General features: G+C 43.9%; 1 protein-coding gene across 1 annotated transcript in view; it reads right to left on the bottom strand.

Annotated features, from left to right (window-relative positions):
* Window positions 1-3122, bottom strand: part of ELK3 (ETS transcription factor ELK3) — a 65734-nt gene extending 62612 nt beyond the window's left edge. Inside the window, exon 1 of the mRNA XM_073651572.1 lies at window positions 2736-3122. The gene's annotated coding sequence lies outside the window, so the exon portion shown is untranslated. The remainder of the gene's footprint in view (window positions 1-2735) is intronic.
* Window positions 3123-18047: the final 14925 nt, after the last annotated feature.

The following is an 18047-nucleotide window of genomic DNA, read 5'->3' as shown; positions in this document are numbered from 1 at the left end:
TCTCTCTCCAGCTCTGCATGTTGGTGGCTGGTTATTATTATATGCATATGTCAGGGCATACAGCTGGCACAGTGGGTACGCTATCTCTCTCCAGCTCTGCATGTTGGTGGCAGGTTATTATTATATGCATATGGCAGTGCATACAGCTGGCACAGTGGGTACGCTATCTCTCTCCAGCTCTGCATGTTGGTGGCAGGTTATTATATGCATATGGCAGGGCATACAGCTGGCACAGTGGGTACGCTATCTCTCTCCAGCTCTGCATGTTGGTGGCAGGTTATTATTATATGCATATGGCAGGGCATACAGCTGGCACAGTGGGTACGCTATCTCTCTCCAGCTCTGCATGTTGGTGGCAGGTTATTATTATATGCATATGGCAGGGCATACAGCTGGCACAGTGGGTACGCTATCTCTCTCCAGCTCTGCATGTTGGTGGCTGGTTATTATTATATGCATATGGCAGGGCATACAGCTGGTACAGTGGGTACGCTATCTATCTCCAGCTCTGCATGTTGGTGGCAGGTTATTATTATATGCATATGGCAGGGCATACAGCTGGCACAGTGGGTACGCTATCTCTCTCCAGCTCTGCATGTTGGTGGCAGGTTATTATTATATGCATATGGCAGGGCATACAGCTGGCACAGTGGGTACGCTATCTCTCTCCAGCTCTGCATGTTGGTGGCAGGTTATTATTATATGCATATGGCAGGGCATACAGCTGGCACAGTGGGTACGCTATCTCTCTCCAGCTCTGCATGTTGGTGGCAGGTTATTATTATATGCATATGGCAGGGCATACAGCTGGCACAGTGGGTACGCTATCTATCTCCAGCTCTGCATGTTGGTGGCAGGTTATTATTATATGCATATGGCAGGGCATACAGCTGGCACAGTGGGTACGCTATCTCTCTCCAGCTCTGCATGTTGGTGGCAGGTTATTATTATATGCATATGGCAGGGCGTACAGCTGGCACAGTGGGTACGCTATCTCTCTCCAGCTCTGCATGTTGGTGGCTGGTTATTATATGCATATGGCAGGGCATACAGCTGGTACAGTGGGTACGCTATCTATCTCCAGCTCTGCATGTTGGTGGCAGGTTATTATTATATGCATATGGCAGGGCATACAGCTGGCACAGTGGGTACGCTATCTCTCTCCAGCTCTGCATGTTGGTGGCAGGTTATTATTATATGCATATGGCAGGGCATACAGCTGGCACAGTGGGTACGCTATCTCTCTCCAGCTCTGCATGTTGGTGGCAGGTTATTATTATATGCATATGGCAGGGCATACAGCTGGCACAGTGGGTACGCTATCTCTCTCCAGCTCTGCATGTTGGTGGCAGGTTATTATTATATGCATATGGCAGGGCATACAGCTGGCACAGTGGGTACGCTATCTCTCTCCAGCTCTGCATGTTGGTGGCAGAGCTCCTCTATGAGCCACACAAACCCTCCAGTGTTTGGGGAGCGGAAACTCCTAATGAGATTAGTCGCTATAGGCAGACATTACTGAGCCATGACTAAATGCGCTCTCTTCCTGCAGCCAGTGGAAAATTCAGGGAACTTTTTCCCCGGCAGCATCAGGTCCTGTAACCTCATAAAATAGAAAGCCCCCTCCAAAGATAACAGTGCAGCCTTCTCCTCTCCCTCCCTGGCTCGGGTGCGATATGACATGGCCGAGCCTAGAGACCCTGTGAAGACTACAAAGGCAGCTGCACATGCATGAACCTGAGGAGAAGGAAACCACAGAGTCTCTTTGTGCGCTCACTGACTCATTCTCAAGATGTTGTCTGCTGCCAGCTCCCGGCCGGAAGCGCATGGCAATTAGTCTTGTGTTTCCAGACAGGACGGACTCCCAGCTCTGAGGAAACAGAGCGCAGCTCTGGCCCCGAGTGCTGATTGCACAGACATGATGCTCTCACCCTGCTCCATGCCAGACGATGCCAAGGGCTCATGATGCCAGTCAGGAGCCTGCCACACATAATAGTCACAGGTTGGCATTGATGGCATTTTATTACTGTGGCAACTAGTCATGCCCAGTAATTAACCCTGTCAGACACTAATAAAAGACCCTTCTTGGCAGGCACACATGCCCAGTCAGGTAGAAGACTCCCTCCTCACAGTGCCAATCTCCAGTTACTGATGTCCTCATCACATGCCAGTTGCCAATCAATAACACCAGTCCTGATGCCAGTCTGCATTACCAGGATGCCTCTGTCACACATAGGAGATTCTCACAGCTGGCAGGCATCAATGGTACCAGTGAGAAATGTAATACTGTCACTGACAAACATGCCAACTACCAGTGCAGATGCCCAGACACCAGTATGACATGCACACTTTGTAGCTTATGCCAGTGCAGACTCTTCCTGGCACACTTGCCTGGCATTATCATTGATGCCCAGTCATTAAGAGATTCTCCCTGCCCAGTGCATCAGACCACTTGCCCTGGTACAATACTCCTGAGCTAACCTTCCCTGGGCACTATCTGTCATGCCAGTCACACTAATAAGAGACAGCTCCCACCCAGGGTAATGTGAGGGGTGTTCAGCTGCTGTCTCCTTAATTACATGCCATCTATTAACACAAATGAATGCAAATCATGCAAAGTAAGAAAAGAAAGTTCTGTGTGAGCCAGCAGCCCCTCCTCCATCCTCCATACAGCAAAGAGATGAAGAAGAGCAGAAGTGCAACTAGTGCCACATAAGATACCCAGCTGTACATACCCAGACTGGTGCTGCACCCTGGCACCTCTCTCCTGGGCTATTAATTGTCTAGGAAGGTGGTACAATCCCTGGCTTGTCCATGCTGTCAGTCTGCTCACTGCTGTAATGAGATCCTGATTTTCTGCTCTTTTTCTCTGTGCTGTGTTAATGTGAGTGTGTGTGTGTGAGCAGGAAGTTGGAGCAGTCAGACAGAGAGCCGGCTCACTTCCTTTCCTGCATTATTCCCCAGGCGGTTTGCAGTCTGTGTAAACAGGCTTTTCCTCCCTCTCCTCTCTCCGGCCACTGATGTTCAGCATGGTTGTAATATAAGACACACACATAGTAAAACAGCAACAACACAAAAGCTACAAGTGCTCCATCTGGCTGCTGTTCTCCGCTGCCTCACAGGGGAGGAGTCCATGCAGGATACACCAAAGTCCTCACAAAAATCAGGGGCAGGGGTTGTATTCACACCTGGGGCCCTAAAACCCCTCTGCCCCAAGAGCACTGTGGCGTAATAACTGGCGATTGAACTGCGAGAGGCTGGTCCTGGTACGAAGTCCTAAATGCTACCAGCAACACCTCTCGTCATATATCGAAAAGGAATCCCATAAATAGCAATCCCCTAATATATGCCAGGGCCCGGTGCACAATCCATAACATACTACAGTTTAATTCCACACCCTATTCACCAGATGCATAAAAAAAATTGTGCGGATTCAAAGTTTTTGCATATATGTTGCATTTAAAACATGCAGATATTTCTTTGGATTACAGCTAAAGATGGTGTGAATCCATTCGCAGAACCCCACCCAGCAGCCACATCTATGATCTGTGGCCGCCGTGTAAGGAGATGGACATACTGCCCACTTTCACCCTTGAAGAAACAAGTGTTATATTGCGGAATGTGAACTATGATGTGCGATAATGATGATGATAACGTGAATTGCTTGACAGTAGGGATAGCAAGAGTTAATGTTTGGGACTAGCCCAGAGTGGAAGGGGCTAAGCTGAAGGGAAAGAGACAGTTTTCAATTAGGGCCCGGAGTGCATAGAAAAGAGATCTAACATCCGGTGTGAGCAGTGCCTAATTTCTTGTGTGTCCCTAGAAGTGAGAGGAAACCGGAAAAGAGATGGCATGATCCAAAGTAGAAACAAGGAAGAGTGACCAAGATACAGAGTGTTTTATCGGAGATGGATCCAGGGAGAGGATGCCTAGCAGTAAGGCCCAGAGTTTATAATTCCTAGAGGTAATGGGCCTAAACAGGACACAGTACGCAAGACGATGAGAGTGCCCCGAGCGGGAGTTCCAGAGCGTCAGGGACAAAGAAGATAAGTACTGGCCATACTGGCAATATAATTCCGTAGAAGGGAAAGAAGATGCGGATCTGTGGGTTGACTAAAGGACTCTTGCTAGCTGAACTGTAGTGTTGAGTTGGGTTATGGTGAAATAGTGAGAAATAATGAAGACAGAGGACAAGTAAAGAGAAGAGAAAGGGATTGAATTTGTGTAAGGAAAATGTTACACATTGTCAAGGAAACGTTTGAGAAGATATGTACCCGCTATCTACTGTATATAACCCTCCCCAAATTAATGTTCAGTAAAAAGTTTATTTTAATCCCTCCTTGAAATGTCAAACATGGTCCTGGCCAACCTTCAACATCGGTTACATGCGGCCTGCATGGGCGTAGCGCCCACACATCACAAGTCCACACACCCAGCCAGGACCCCCATTTTCATTTAATGTGCCAGGATATAAATTTCACGCAAGGTGTAGGAAAGACTAAGTGCATCACAAAGGGAAGGGGGCAAGGGAGCCCAGACTTTAGGAAAAAAGGGGGAATAGAGACCTCCTAGGCTGATCTGATATCACCATTCTCCCCTGACAGTCCCTATATTGGTTCCTCACCAATCGCCGCACAGGAACCTAGACCCTGTATTTCCCTAGCGTTTGGTCCTGGATAGGGAAGGAGGGGATGAGCGCTAGTCGATCCCCACTAACAACTAAAGACAACAAGGGGAGACAGACACGGGAGAAAGTAACTTAGCCGATTTCAGAGAGATAACTCCAACCGTACTTCTAGAACCACAGAGGAAGTTAGCAGTCTGAGAGCTCCAAGCATACACAAGGAAACAAGTGAGTATCACCGGCACCTTCCTGCTGCAAAGTAAAACTATTTGAACACCCAGGCCAGAGTGTCAATTAGAGCAGGAAGAAAGAGCTAAGAAGGTGTCTGTAATGCCAAATGAAGAGATCTTCTGCAACCGACTGCAGGGTGACTGTCTGTCACATCTGACACACCCATGACAATACCTCCCCTCTACGAGTGGCCTCCGGACACTCAGCACCAGGTTTTTCAGGATAAGATGTGTGGAATGAACGAACCCACCTGGGAGCGTTCATCTGATGCTGAAACCCACATCCTCTCCTCTGGACCATAACCTTTCCAGTGCACCAAGTATTGTAGAGAACAATGCTGGAGATGACAATCTACAATCCTCGAAATCTGAAACTCTAGATTACCATCAATCATTACTGGGGGTGGCAAGAGGTTCCACATACTTTTTGAATAAGGACCTATGGAAAACATTGTGGACCTTAAGGGCCTGAAGAAGCTCAAGACGAAACGCTGCTGGGTTAATGACAGCAGTTATTTTATAGGGACCAATAAATCTAGGTCCCAGCTTCCAAGAAGGAACTTTCAATCTTATATTCCTAGTAGACAACCACACAAAGTCATTCGCATTCAGGTCCGGACCTGGCAAGCGTTTTCTGTCAGCCATATGTTTATACCTGTGTCCCATGATCTTTAAATTACTCAGAACCCCCCCGCCACACCAAAGAGAACGATGAAGCAAAACGTTCCTCCTCAGGAACTCCCGAAGTTCCTCCCCCACTAAAAGTACCAAACTGTGAATGGTATCCGTATACACCAAAGAACGGTGACCTACTAGTGGACTCCTGATGATGATTATTAATGGCAAATTCTGCCAGCTGTAAGTAGGATGACCAATTCTCCAGATTTTCAGAAACGAAACACCTGAGGTAGGTCTCCAAATTCTGATTGACTCGTTCGGTCTGTCCATTCGACTGAGGGTGAAAGACAGACCAAAAGGACAGCTGCACCCCCAGTCGAGAACAGAAGTCCCTCCAGAACTTGGAAACTATCTGGGTCTCTCGATCAGACAACATCAGAGGGAACCCCGTGAAGCTTCACGATCTCATTTATGAACACCTGAGCAAGTGTCTTGTCCGGTAATGCGATGAAGTGAACCATTTTACTGAACCTTTCTACATCCACCAAAACCACCGTTTTGCCTGCAGAGACCATTAGATCAGTAATAAAATCCATGGACAAGTGTGTCCATGGCTTACTAGGGATAGGTAGTGGGAGAAGGGTACCAGATGGATGGGTATGCAAAACCTTAGAATGCACGCAAATACTATAAGCAGATACATGTTCAATCACATCCCGATGCAAACCTGGCCACCAAAAACGACTAGAGAGGAGGTCCGCAGTTGCTTTACCACCTGGATAGGGAAGGGGGAGATGAGCACTGGTCGATCCCCACTAACAACCAGAGATAACAAGGGAGACAGACACGGGGAAAGTAATTTAGCTTTAGCCGACTTCAGAGAGATAACTCGTCCTCCTATCACCACAGAGGAAGTTAGTCTGAGAGCTCCAAGCATACACAAGGAAACATGTGAGTATCACTGGCACCTTCTTGCTGCAAAGTGAAACTATTTAAACACCCAGGCCAGGGTGTCAATTAGAGCAGGAAGGAGTTAGCCGCTGGGTCCTAGAGAGAAACAGCTAAGAAGGTGTCTGTAATGCCAAACGAAGAGATCTTCTGCAACCAACCGCAGGGCGACTGTCTGTCACATCTGACACACCAATGACAATAAGAGATGAGTACCTTGCCCACAACTACTGCCCTGTGCCACGTTACAGCCGGACAGGAGACCAGCGAAGCATCTCTTGCATCCCTGGTACTTCTTTTGATTAACTGGCCTAGTGAACTGTCATCATTAGAGCATGATGCACATGTGATGTCGCGGCAGGCTATTTAATCAAAAAAAGAGCCTTGGATGCTGAAAGGTACGAGGCAACTCTCAGGGCTCCTATCCAATGCCACATATAACTAGTATCCTGCAAATCGATTAACACCATCTCTAATTACAACCCATCTCCCCAGACAAAGCTTTCTAGGTGAAACCTGTTGGATGCCGTGGGTCCCTGCCTCCTCACTGTTCTACCTCATGTCATCATGACTGCTTTACTCCAGTAATATGCCTGTGTGTGCACGTGCCTGCTTCAAAGGGTATTTACTACTTTTTTTGCTAGTGTTAGCCTACTTTGGAGACTTATCCTGGGACCACTCATAAGTTTGTGAAGTCAGTTAGTGCTTTATATCCCTTCACTATACGTGATTACTAGTGATGAGCGAGCTTGCTCGTTTAACCCTTTAAATGAGCAGGCTCGGGTGCCCGCCGAGTATTTGCGGTGTGCTCGGCATCTATGTTTGAGCCGCTGCGACTGCATGTGTCACGGCTGTTAGACAGCTGCGACACATGCTGGAATTGCCTGTTTATTAGTCAGCTGTAACACATGCAGGGATTGCCTAACAGCCGTGAAACATGCAGCCGCAGCGGCTCAAACATAGATGCCAAGCACGCCGCAAATACTCAACGAGCACCCGAGCATGCTCATTTAACGGGTTAAACGAGCACACTCACTCATCACTAGTGATTACCCCAATTGCTATACTTATTCTCCATGATAGCACGCAAACAAGGCTGGGGCCACATGTCGATTTTGGTAACAACACTCGTTGCACGGCCATAAATTGCTCTGTGCAGCTACTACATCGCAGTATAATGCAGATGAATGGGGTTGCATTGTGTAACAAGCAGGTCACAAAAACCCCTAATAATTCCAAGTTTTTTGTGACTTGCCTGTCTAAATACCAAAAGGGTGGCAATGCAACCCCATTAAACGATATTAAGCTTTGACGTAGCTGCTGCACAGAGCGATCGTTGGCCGTGCAATCTGTGTCACGGCCAAATTTGTTGTGTAGCCACAGCCTTTGGGTATGTACACATGGTGCCTTTTTCCTGAAACATCTTCTTTGGTGTCTTTTCGGTAGTTTTTCGGCTTTTATTTTATTCCATACATAATATACTGGTGGCGTCCAACCAGAAGCCCCCAGAAGAGTGGACTGGTGACTTCTTTAAGCCGATTCACAGTTTTTAAAGCCTGAAGTGGTTAAAAGAAATGACAAGACTGAATATATGCACAGCAAGTCGTTTTGATATTGCAATGCATTTGTTCATTCTTTGTGGCATTTTCTTAGCTCTTTTTTTCAGGAAAAAGTCAGAATCCGCCTGAAAAAGACGTCCTGTGTACATACCGTTATATATTTTTTTCCATTTGTGGATATACACTTCTGGACTTCTGGTAGACATTTGCAATTCTAGGTATTTTTTATCCTGGGGTTTTCTTATTCCATTTGTCTCTATACTTGTGATCTTCTGATGTCTCTATACTAGTATCGTCTATGCATTGTATTTTAGATACATAAATAAAGCTGTGCTTTTATCACAAACAAAGGTTTTATTACAGCACATCTTCTCTTTTCTTTTGATATCTGTTGCCTTTAAAATGAATCAGTCAGTAGGATCAACCCTCCCAAACCATCTACATGAGCATGGAGGCCATAGGAAGCTGAATAAAATGATACCTTGATAACTGGAATCTGATTTCTTATTTCAGAAATAAACAAGTTTTTCTTATATGTAAATGAGCTGTTCGGATCTATGGGCTGGATATAGATCTACCAGAGAACCTGCCTCTACAGTCCCTGACAGAAGTTATGTCGCTTATCCATGTTATGTAAATAAAAGCTTATAACCGGACGTTAAATTCATAGATTGGTTTTATAAATTACTCTTTTGAAAGCTGAACCCTCCCAAATTTGGTTTGGGTTAAGAAAATAATTTGGCATCAATGCTGAAATATTGATCATTTCATGAACACAGAATGGTCAGATTTTGGCAAGACAAAAGTTTTGTCGCCCACAGAAAGTAATGTGATATTCAAACAAATAATTATCTTAAAATACAAATATATGTTGCATAACATTGGTGAATGAAGTTGTGGTGCTATTAGAGTCATATTTAATATTTTGTGTGACTTCCATGAGCTTGAAGGACTGCATCCATCCGGTTCAACAATGATTCATACAATTTATTAATGAAGTCATCAGGAATAGGAGAGAATGCCGTCTTACATGCCTCCCAGAGTTCATCTAGATTCTTTGGTTTTGTCTTCCAAGCTTCCTCTTTCATCCTACCCCAAACATGCTCAATGATGTTCATGTCTGGTGACTGGGCTGGCCAGTCCTTGAGCACCTTCATCTTTTTTGCCTGGAGGAACTTTGTTGTAGAGATGGATGTATGAGATGGAGCACCATCCTCCTGCAGAATTTGACCCCTTTTATGATTTGGAATGTAAGAGGTAGCTAATACTTCTTGATATTTTAGGCTATTGATATTGCCTTCCACCTTGCAAATGTTTCGCACACCCCCATACTGAATGTAACCCCAGACCATGATATTTCCACCACCAAATGTAACTGTTTTCTGGGTGTATTTTGGATCCATACGGGCTCCAGTAGGTCTCCTGCAGTATTTTCAGCGGCTGTGGTGTAATTCTACTGAAGATTCATCAGAGAAATCCACCTTCTGCCACTTTTCCAGCGTCCATCTGTTTAGCAGGCTGTGGGACTTTGCAAATGCTTTTTATTTGCCTTTTGTTTAGTGTTGGCTTCTGGGCACTGATTCGACCATGGAGGCCATTTTGAGACAGAATCCTACAAACTGTTCTAGTTGACACAGGGACTTGAGGTGACCAGGCCTGTTGGAGCTCTGCTGCAGTGGAAGAGGGGCTTGCTTTGGAATTTCTAACCAACAAACGTTCCTTCTGAGCAGTTGTCTTGCCGGGTCTGCTGGACCTGGGCTTGTCAAACACATCTCCAGTCTCTTCAAATCTTTTTTTTTAGTTCTTTGTACTTGAAGCTAAGACACATTAAAGGTGCTAGCCACCTCTGCAGTGGATCTGGTCTTCAGCCTCTTGATAATCAAGGCTTTGGTCGCAGGGTGAATTTTTGGCATGTTGTCAGAGCTCGAATTGCAGTTAAAGTGAAGGTCTGGGGTGCTAGGTTTCTTTTTATAGACACCCACTAATTAACCGATCATTACTGAGCAATGGTGAGGATGTAAACTAGGAATTGGGTGCATTATATCACCAGGCGACAACTTTTGTCTTGCCAAAATCTGACTATTCTGTGTTCATTAAATGATCAATATTTCAGCATTGATGCCAATTTATATTCTTAACCTAAACCAAATTTGGGAGGGTTTCAGCTTTCAAAAGAGTAATTTATAAAACCAATGGATGAATTTAACGTCAGCTTATAAGCTTTTATTTACATAACATGGATAAGCGACATAACTTCTGTCAGGGAGTGTAGAGCGTATTTGAAAAGAAAGGGAGTTCTGCAGTGAGAGCAGGCTGTCAGTCACTATGTGTCTCACATTGGTAACGTCCCCTTTCATTCAGCTTTTGTTATATGGAGTCACTTGCTGAATGAATGACATGACTTTAAAGAAAAAGCATGTAAAAGAAAACCACAGGTACTAAACACACATTATTTTGAACAAAAAAGCAGAAAAAATAGCGTTTTTTTAATGTGTGTAATTTTTTTTGCAATTTTACAAAAAATGCACATCAAACACTGTAAGGGCTTGAAGGTACTGTTGCAGTGTCTACAATGTCCCGATTAAGCACAGTGAGTGACTACATACACAACAGCTCATTTTCAAAAAAATTTTAGTGAAAAAGAAAAAAGACTATGGCCTGGGGGGAGGAATGTATTAAGAATAGTGCTTCATACACCAGTCATGATATTTAGTTATCTGAAGCAAGATTTATTAAAGTGTAACTAAACGTTTGACAATCTTTTGATATATTGTTGCCCCTTAAAAACCCTGTGGATCGATGGAAGTCAAGGTCCTGAGAACCCTGCCAATCGCTCAAACCATAGGTCAGAAGAGCATAGCCATGCAAGAATGTACTCGTTCACCAGTGTATGGAGCCATTAACCTTTTTTCAAGGAGTTTATTGGTTTCGGAAAACCCGATTATCTATTGCAGTTTGTTAAAAAAAAAAAAGCGAAACCGAGCCTTGCTAACTTTCCCCTGGTCCAGCACTAAATCTCTATTGCTGCTTCCACTGTCTGTTATTGTCTGTATTGTCTACAGCACTGACGTCACATTGACAGTACTTCAGTCAATAACTGAGTTTAGCGGCTGTGCCTAAGTTGCTGGTACGTGCTTCCCAGAGCCGCTGAGCTCACTGATTGGCTGCAGCACTATGTGATGTCAGACAATGACAGACACTGGGAACAGTGGCGGAGACTCAGTTCTGGGCCTCGGGAGGGCGAGTAAAGCACCGTTTGTCTTTTTCTTAAAACAAGCTGCAGGTGAGGGACATGGGTTTTTGCAAAGCTGGAAAACCCTTTTAAGCCCTTTTATCACTGTGCCTAATCCGTTTTTGCTATGTTTTTTTTTTTATGGCAATAAAGCTACAGATATGAGCTTTATATATTTTGTGGCATTGTTTAACACTTTTGGTGCTTATTTGGGCATTTAGATTTTTATAAAAGTCTGAAAGAAGTCTTTAAAGAGAAACTAAACCTTTGAAATGTTCTTCACATTTCATTTTTCTACTGATTAGAAGCAGATCAGTGGGGGTCCAGTTCCTGAAGCCCCCACCAATCACTCAAAGCCTCCTTGCCTGAGGGGTGCAGAGTTCAGGAGCCAACAGCATACGGCCCCTAGCTGAGCGCGCACACATTGAGCGGGGTTTGAATTTAACAGAAAGCATAGGCTTTTTTATTGTACTGCAGGCTGTATGTGACAGGAGTGGTGCTCTGCTGTCTCCGGAGCTGCACCCTTTTTTTTTTTAGGTCTGGGCACCTTTGAGTGATCAGTGGCGGTTTCAGAATCTAGTCCCCCACCAATCTGCTTATAATCATTAAGGTCTTGACATGTGGAAAAAACATTTCAAAGGTTTAGTTACTCTTTAAATGGAATCTGTCTGCAAGATCAACCCCCCAAAATCACATATATACTGTAGGCAGTATGTAAATCAATCAACACCTTTATATCTTCTATCTGTTGCTGCATTCCCGAGAAATTGTCATTTTCAATGTTATGCAAATGAAACATTATGTTTGGAGGTGTTGATCTTCTTGACAGATTTCATTTAAAGGAATGTTCACATAACGTTTTTCAGGCAACCAAAAATGTCCATTTTTCAAGTGGAAGACACTTTAGGAAACTCTCCTTTTCCCTAGCATTTTGTAAACCTAAAGCACCTTTTTTTCTGAATGCTTTAGCTTCATTCAACAACGAAGAAACTGCTACCAGTTTTTTAGAAAAGATACTGACAAAACACACAAAAACAGATGCCCAGGCTTCTTCTGGGCACCTTTTGAGGCTTCCGATTGACTTCCCATATTGTTGTAAGACGCCTGAAGAATGATCAGGTCACTTCTTTTAACCGCTTGGCAGCTTTGAAAACCCGAAGGGTTTACAAGACGCTCAACATATGAACAGGAAGTTATTTTGTCATAGAAATGCATAAGTTCATTCTTTTGGGCATTTTCTTAACAATTTTTCAAGGGTGCATCAAAACTAAAGTTAACATTAATCCTAAATGTCTACCTGTTTAATGTAATTATCAAATGGCTTTTCTAATACACTTTAATTAAAAAGTCCCTATTGTTCCCCCTCTACTCTATACAACTGCTTTATTTTATTTAGCTTTTTACTTCCGTCTTGATGACGCTTCAGAATCCCCAGTGCATTCCAGGTTTCTCAAACAGAACGTTATCAGGGGACTACAGTCACTGCCGTAGATGCTTTCCCCACCCTGAAATAATTCGGCATCAATGATGTCCATTTCAAGGGCTGAGCTCGTCCTTGCTCTACTGAGCAGGCATCGATTGCATTTCTATGTAAAAACAACTTCCTGTTCATATGGTCGGGCTTTTGATTGTAGAGATTTAGTTTTAAAATCAACTTTAGTCTCGGACCAGCCCTCTAAGGGTTTTTTTAACTATTTTTCACCTTACCTCATTGTGTATATATATATATATATATATATATATATATATATATATATATATATATATATATATATATATCACTGGTACATTCTACAAACAGAAGAATTGTTTTCTCTCTGTGACTTGGGTTGCAATACATATACTGAAATATTTAACACACAGTTCCTAAAATACTGACTAACCCTTGGAATGGCATTGTGGTAATACGTTTATCTAATATTAGATGGTGCCAGTAATCTGAGTTCTCAAGTGATCTGTGTTTCTATCAAATGGCTCAGCTGTGCACTGGATCCTTCATGAAAGACTCTTTTACAGTACATTCTATTTTAAGGGGAAATCATGACAAGACCTAAAATAATATTTTCACTCTTCAGATATTTGTTAGATGCAGTTGTTGTATATATAAATATGGATGACTTACTGAAGTGTTTGTTATCTTTCCGTATGATTCAAGACTGGGAAAACGACATAACTTCCTGTTGTATTAAACTCATTTCCCATAGTTACATCCACACTTACACTTTAGTTGTTAGAACAGTATCTGCATTAATGCCATAGCTCCCAGCTATCCCGTTTTCGGCGGAACTGTCTCGCTTTGAGGGCTCAGTCCTGCATCCTGCCACGGCTCAGCTGTTCTCCCTGCTGTGGAGGGTGGTGGGGAGTTGCATCAGTGGAGCAACGGGTGCAGGTAGTAGCCGGCAGCTGCAGCTACCACGTGTGCCCGCTGTTAGAGGAAATTAATATTCACTCTTCTACAAGCCCATGAGAGTGGAGAGGGGTGAATATTCATTCTCCTTAATAGCGCACACTGTCAATCGCAGCTGGCGGCTTCCTGCTGCGGCTCCGCGATCCTGTGTGCGCGCTATTAGAGAGAATGAATATTCACTCTTCTCCACTCACATGGGCGGGTCACAGGATTGGGTCTGAGGGGGCCATGCATACCAGGATTGGGTCTGAGGGGGCTATGCATACCAGGATTGGGTCTGAGGGGGCCATGCATACCAGGAATGGGTCTGAGGGGGCCATGCATACCCAGATTGGGTCTGAGGGAGCCATGCATACCCGGATTGGGTCTGAGGGGGCCATGCATACCAGGATTGGGTCTGAGGAGGCCATGTATTCCAGGATTGGGGATGAGGGGGCCATGCATATCAGGATTGGGGATGAGGGAGCCACGCATATAAGGATTGGGGATGATGGGGCCACGCATAGCAGGAATAGGGTTGATGGGGCCACGCATACCAGGAATGGGGATGAGGCGGCCACACATACCAGGAATGGGGATGAGGGCCGTCTGCTGAATGCCCCTCATTACCAGCGCCTCTCTGACAACTCCTCCTGCTAGGGGAGAAAGAAATGGTAAATGGGCGTGGATTGGGGTGCGGCCAGGGGCGTGGCCAAAAATTGCAGCGTGCCGCATGATGTATCCCTCTTTCTCTTCTTCAAAAGTTGTGAGGTATGATTAATGCTGAACTAAAAACTTATAGGCACATGGGTATACATTAGCTTCATATCGCAATAATACATTGTTGAGGAAGAAAAGTGGCACTCTTTTTATATGGCGTCACCAATTTTCTAAGTAAATATATTTCTAAAGGTGCTATTGACATGACATTCTCACCAGATGACGGGCACAACCCATCCAATCCACACAGGCAAAGAAACCATAGATGTCCATAAATTAAGCTATGTGTAATAATGAGAAATGACACAGGGAAAAAGTATTGAATACGCTTACTGAAACCTATTTAATACTTTGTACAAAAGCCTTTGTTGGTGAAGAAAGCTTCAAGATGCCTCCTGTATGGAGAAACTAGTCACATGCATTGCTCAGGTGTAATTTTGACCCATTCTTCCACACAAACACTCTTCAAATCCTGAAGGTTCCGTGGGCTCCTTCTATGAAATCTGAGCTTTAGTTCCTTCCATAAATTTTCTGTTGGATTAAGGTCATGTGATTGGCTGGGCCTTTCTACCACCTTTATTTTCTTTCTTTGAAACCAATTGAGAGTTTCTGTTATGATCGTGCTCACACACTCACACGGGTAACAGAGGAGTGAAAGAACTACCAAAGAGAGAAGCCACACCTGTACTCAAATGGACCCTGTACAGACTAGGAAAGGCCCTAGGCGCACAACTAAATATACCTCCTAGACCCTGGTTCCTTAAAAGAGTGCAGGGAGACATGAGAACCCAGGGTGAGAAACTAAAACACATTCACAAAAACCCATTCACAGGGATAAATAAGGAGAACCAAAAAAGCAAACAGAATAAGTGAAACCTCCCAGACCCCAAAACGAAATGAAGAAGGGAAAGGTGCTGGGGAGGAAAACTCACAGGTTTGCAGCGGGAAAAACAACTGGGGCTTACCAGACAAAGTAAACCCATAGCTGAGGAGCTGCAACTCCAAACATCAAGCTAGTGAGGTAAGTGAAAGGTGAACATGTAAAGCCCATCCCAAAGTGTGGTAGGACAGAGCCAAAAGAAAAAATGGAAAACACCTAGAGAGAAGTCAGCCAAGAAGGGAAAACCAAGACAAAAGAAACCATCAGCATTTGGACATGGAAGAAAAGGACTGTAGCCCAGTAGAGAGGGATACCGACCAAGCAGCGAAAGGTCACCAGATTTAATTCCGAAAACGAGCCATGACAGTTTCCTTGGCTGTATGTTTGGGATCATTATCTTGCTGAAATGTCCAACCTCATTTCATCTTCATCTTCCTGGTAGATAGCAGTAGATTTTTAGCAAGAATGTCTTGGTACATTTGTCGATTCATTCTTCCTTCAATTATATGAAGTTCGCCAGTGCCGTTTGTTGAAAAACAGCCCCACACCAGGATGTTCCCATCTCCAAACCTCACTGTTGGTATGTTATCTTTGGGGTGATATGCAGTGCTTTTGGCCTCCAACATGGTTTGTATTATGGCATTCAAAGAGTTACATTTTGGTCTCATCTGACCAGACTATGTTTTTCCAGTATTTCACAGGCTTGTCTAAATGTTGTTGAGCAAACGTTAACCCCTTCACCCCTTCGATCCTGTTTTCACCTTCATGACCAGGCCAAATTTTACAATTCTGACCAGTGTCTCTTTATAAGGTAATAACTCTGGAACGCTTCAACAGATCCTAATAATTCAGTGCGTTTATTTGTGAAAAAATTGGAAATTTTGCAATTTTCAAACTTTTTATTTTTATGCCCTTAAATCAGAGAGTTATCTCACACAAAATAGATAATAAATAACATTTCCCATATGTCTACTTTACATCAGCACAATTTTTGAAACATAATTTTTTTTGTTAGGAAGTTAGAACGGTTAAAAGTTGACCAGCGGTTTCTCATTTTTCCAACAAAATTTACAATTTTTTAGGGACCACATCACATTTGAAGTGACTTTGAGGGGTCTATATGACAGAAAATACCCAAAACTGACACCATTATAAAAACTGCACCCCTCAAAACCACATTCAAGAAGTTAATTAACCCTTCTGGTGCTTCACAGGAACTTAAGCAATATGGAAGGAAAAAAATAAAATTGAACTTTTTTTCACAAAGTTTTTACTTTAGACCCAACTTTGTTTATTTTCACAAGGGTAACAGGAGAAAATGATCCCCAAAATTTATTGTGCAATTTCTCCTGAGTATGCCGACACCCCATATGTGTGGGAAAAGTACTGTTTAGGTGCACAGTAGGGCTTGGAAGGGAAGGAGCACAGCCTAACTTTTTGAACACAAAATTGGCTGGAATCGAAAGCGGATGCATTTGGAGAGCCCCTGATGTGACCCCAGTGGAAACCCCCCACAAGTGACCCTATTTTAGAAACTAGACCCCTCAAGTAACTTATATAGATGCAGGTGTAGTGAGCACCTTGAACCCCCAGGTGCTTCACAAAAGTTTATAACGCAGAGCCGTCAAAATAAAAAATCTATTTTATTGCACAAAAATGTTCTTTTAGCCCTAAATTTTTTACTTTCACAAGGGTAACAGGAGAAAATGGACCCCAAAATATGTTGTGCAATTTGTCCTGAGTACGCTGATACCCCATATGTGGGGGAAACTACTGTTTGGGCACACAGGAGGGCTTGGAAAGGAAGGAGTGACGTTTGGAACGCAGACTTTGATGAAATGGTCTGCGGGCGTCATGTCAAATTTGGAGAGCCCCTAATGTGCCTAAACATTAAAAAAACAAAACACTAGTGACCCTATATTGGAATTGATCTAGTGTTTTCCTGGTATGTGAATTTTTTAATGTGGTGGCACACGTGAGTTGTGTAGAATGCATCAGGTTGGCATACGTGAGTAGTGTAGAGTGTATCAGGTTGGCATATGTGAGTTGTGTAAGTCAGAAATACATTTATTAGTCCATGGATTATATATTGTTAGACTCTGAAACAGTCTTTAATACACAGACCAAGTTTGTCAGGGCAGGTGTCACACTGATAAATGGTGTCCTTTTGTATCCCCTTTCTGTAACACACTTTGAATCTTTTATGCGACCTTCCTCTCTTTGCAGTTTGAGGGACCTCACCGAGGAAATGTTGCCCGGGTACAACACGGGCACCTTCAGTTACAGAAGTACAGGGGTCCACTTCTTCCTGACTGCCAAATATTAGGGTCTTGATCACTACCTCTTGGAACTGAAGGAAGGTCCCTGTCTGGCCTGCACATCGTGATAGCACGAAAGAGTTATACATTGTCATCTGTACGATGTGCACGACCAGCTTCTTGTACCACACCATGGCTTTTCTCATGGCACTATACGGCTAGAGGACTTGATCAGAGAGATCAACTCCCCCCATGTTCTTGTTGTACCCCAGTATACAATTTGGTTTGTGGACCTGTGTAGAGGTACCTCGTACAGCAGTGGGGGTGCTGCCATCGCCATGTATGGTGGTCAAGAAAAGGACATCCCTCTTGTCTTTGTTCTTGACCACCAGCATGTTGTCGCTGCATTGGGCTCTGCTCTCACCCTTCCTGAGCAGCTGCCCAATTAGCGTCTTAGGGAGGCCTCTCTGATTTTTGCGGACAGTACCTCATGCTGTGGTAGAGAGGGACTTGAAGAGTGGGATGCTGGTATAAAAGTTATCTACATAAACGTGATAACCTTCATCCAGCAGTGGGTGCAAATGGCAAATGA

Source organism: Phyllobates terribilis, unplaced genomic scaffold (genome assembly GCF_046119375.1).
Source record: "Phyllobates terribilis strain yellow unplaced genomic scaffold, ASM4611937v1 Scaffold_11__3_contigs__length_659146591, whole genome shotgun sequence".
In the NCBI taxonomy this organism is placed as follows: Eukaryota; Metazoa; Chordata; class Amphibia; order Anura; family Dendrobatidae; genus Phyllobates; species Phyllobates terribilis.
This window is presented reverse-complemented; position numbering and strand designations above follow the sequence as displayed.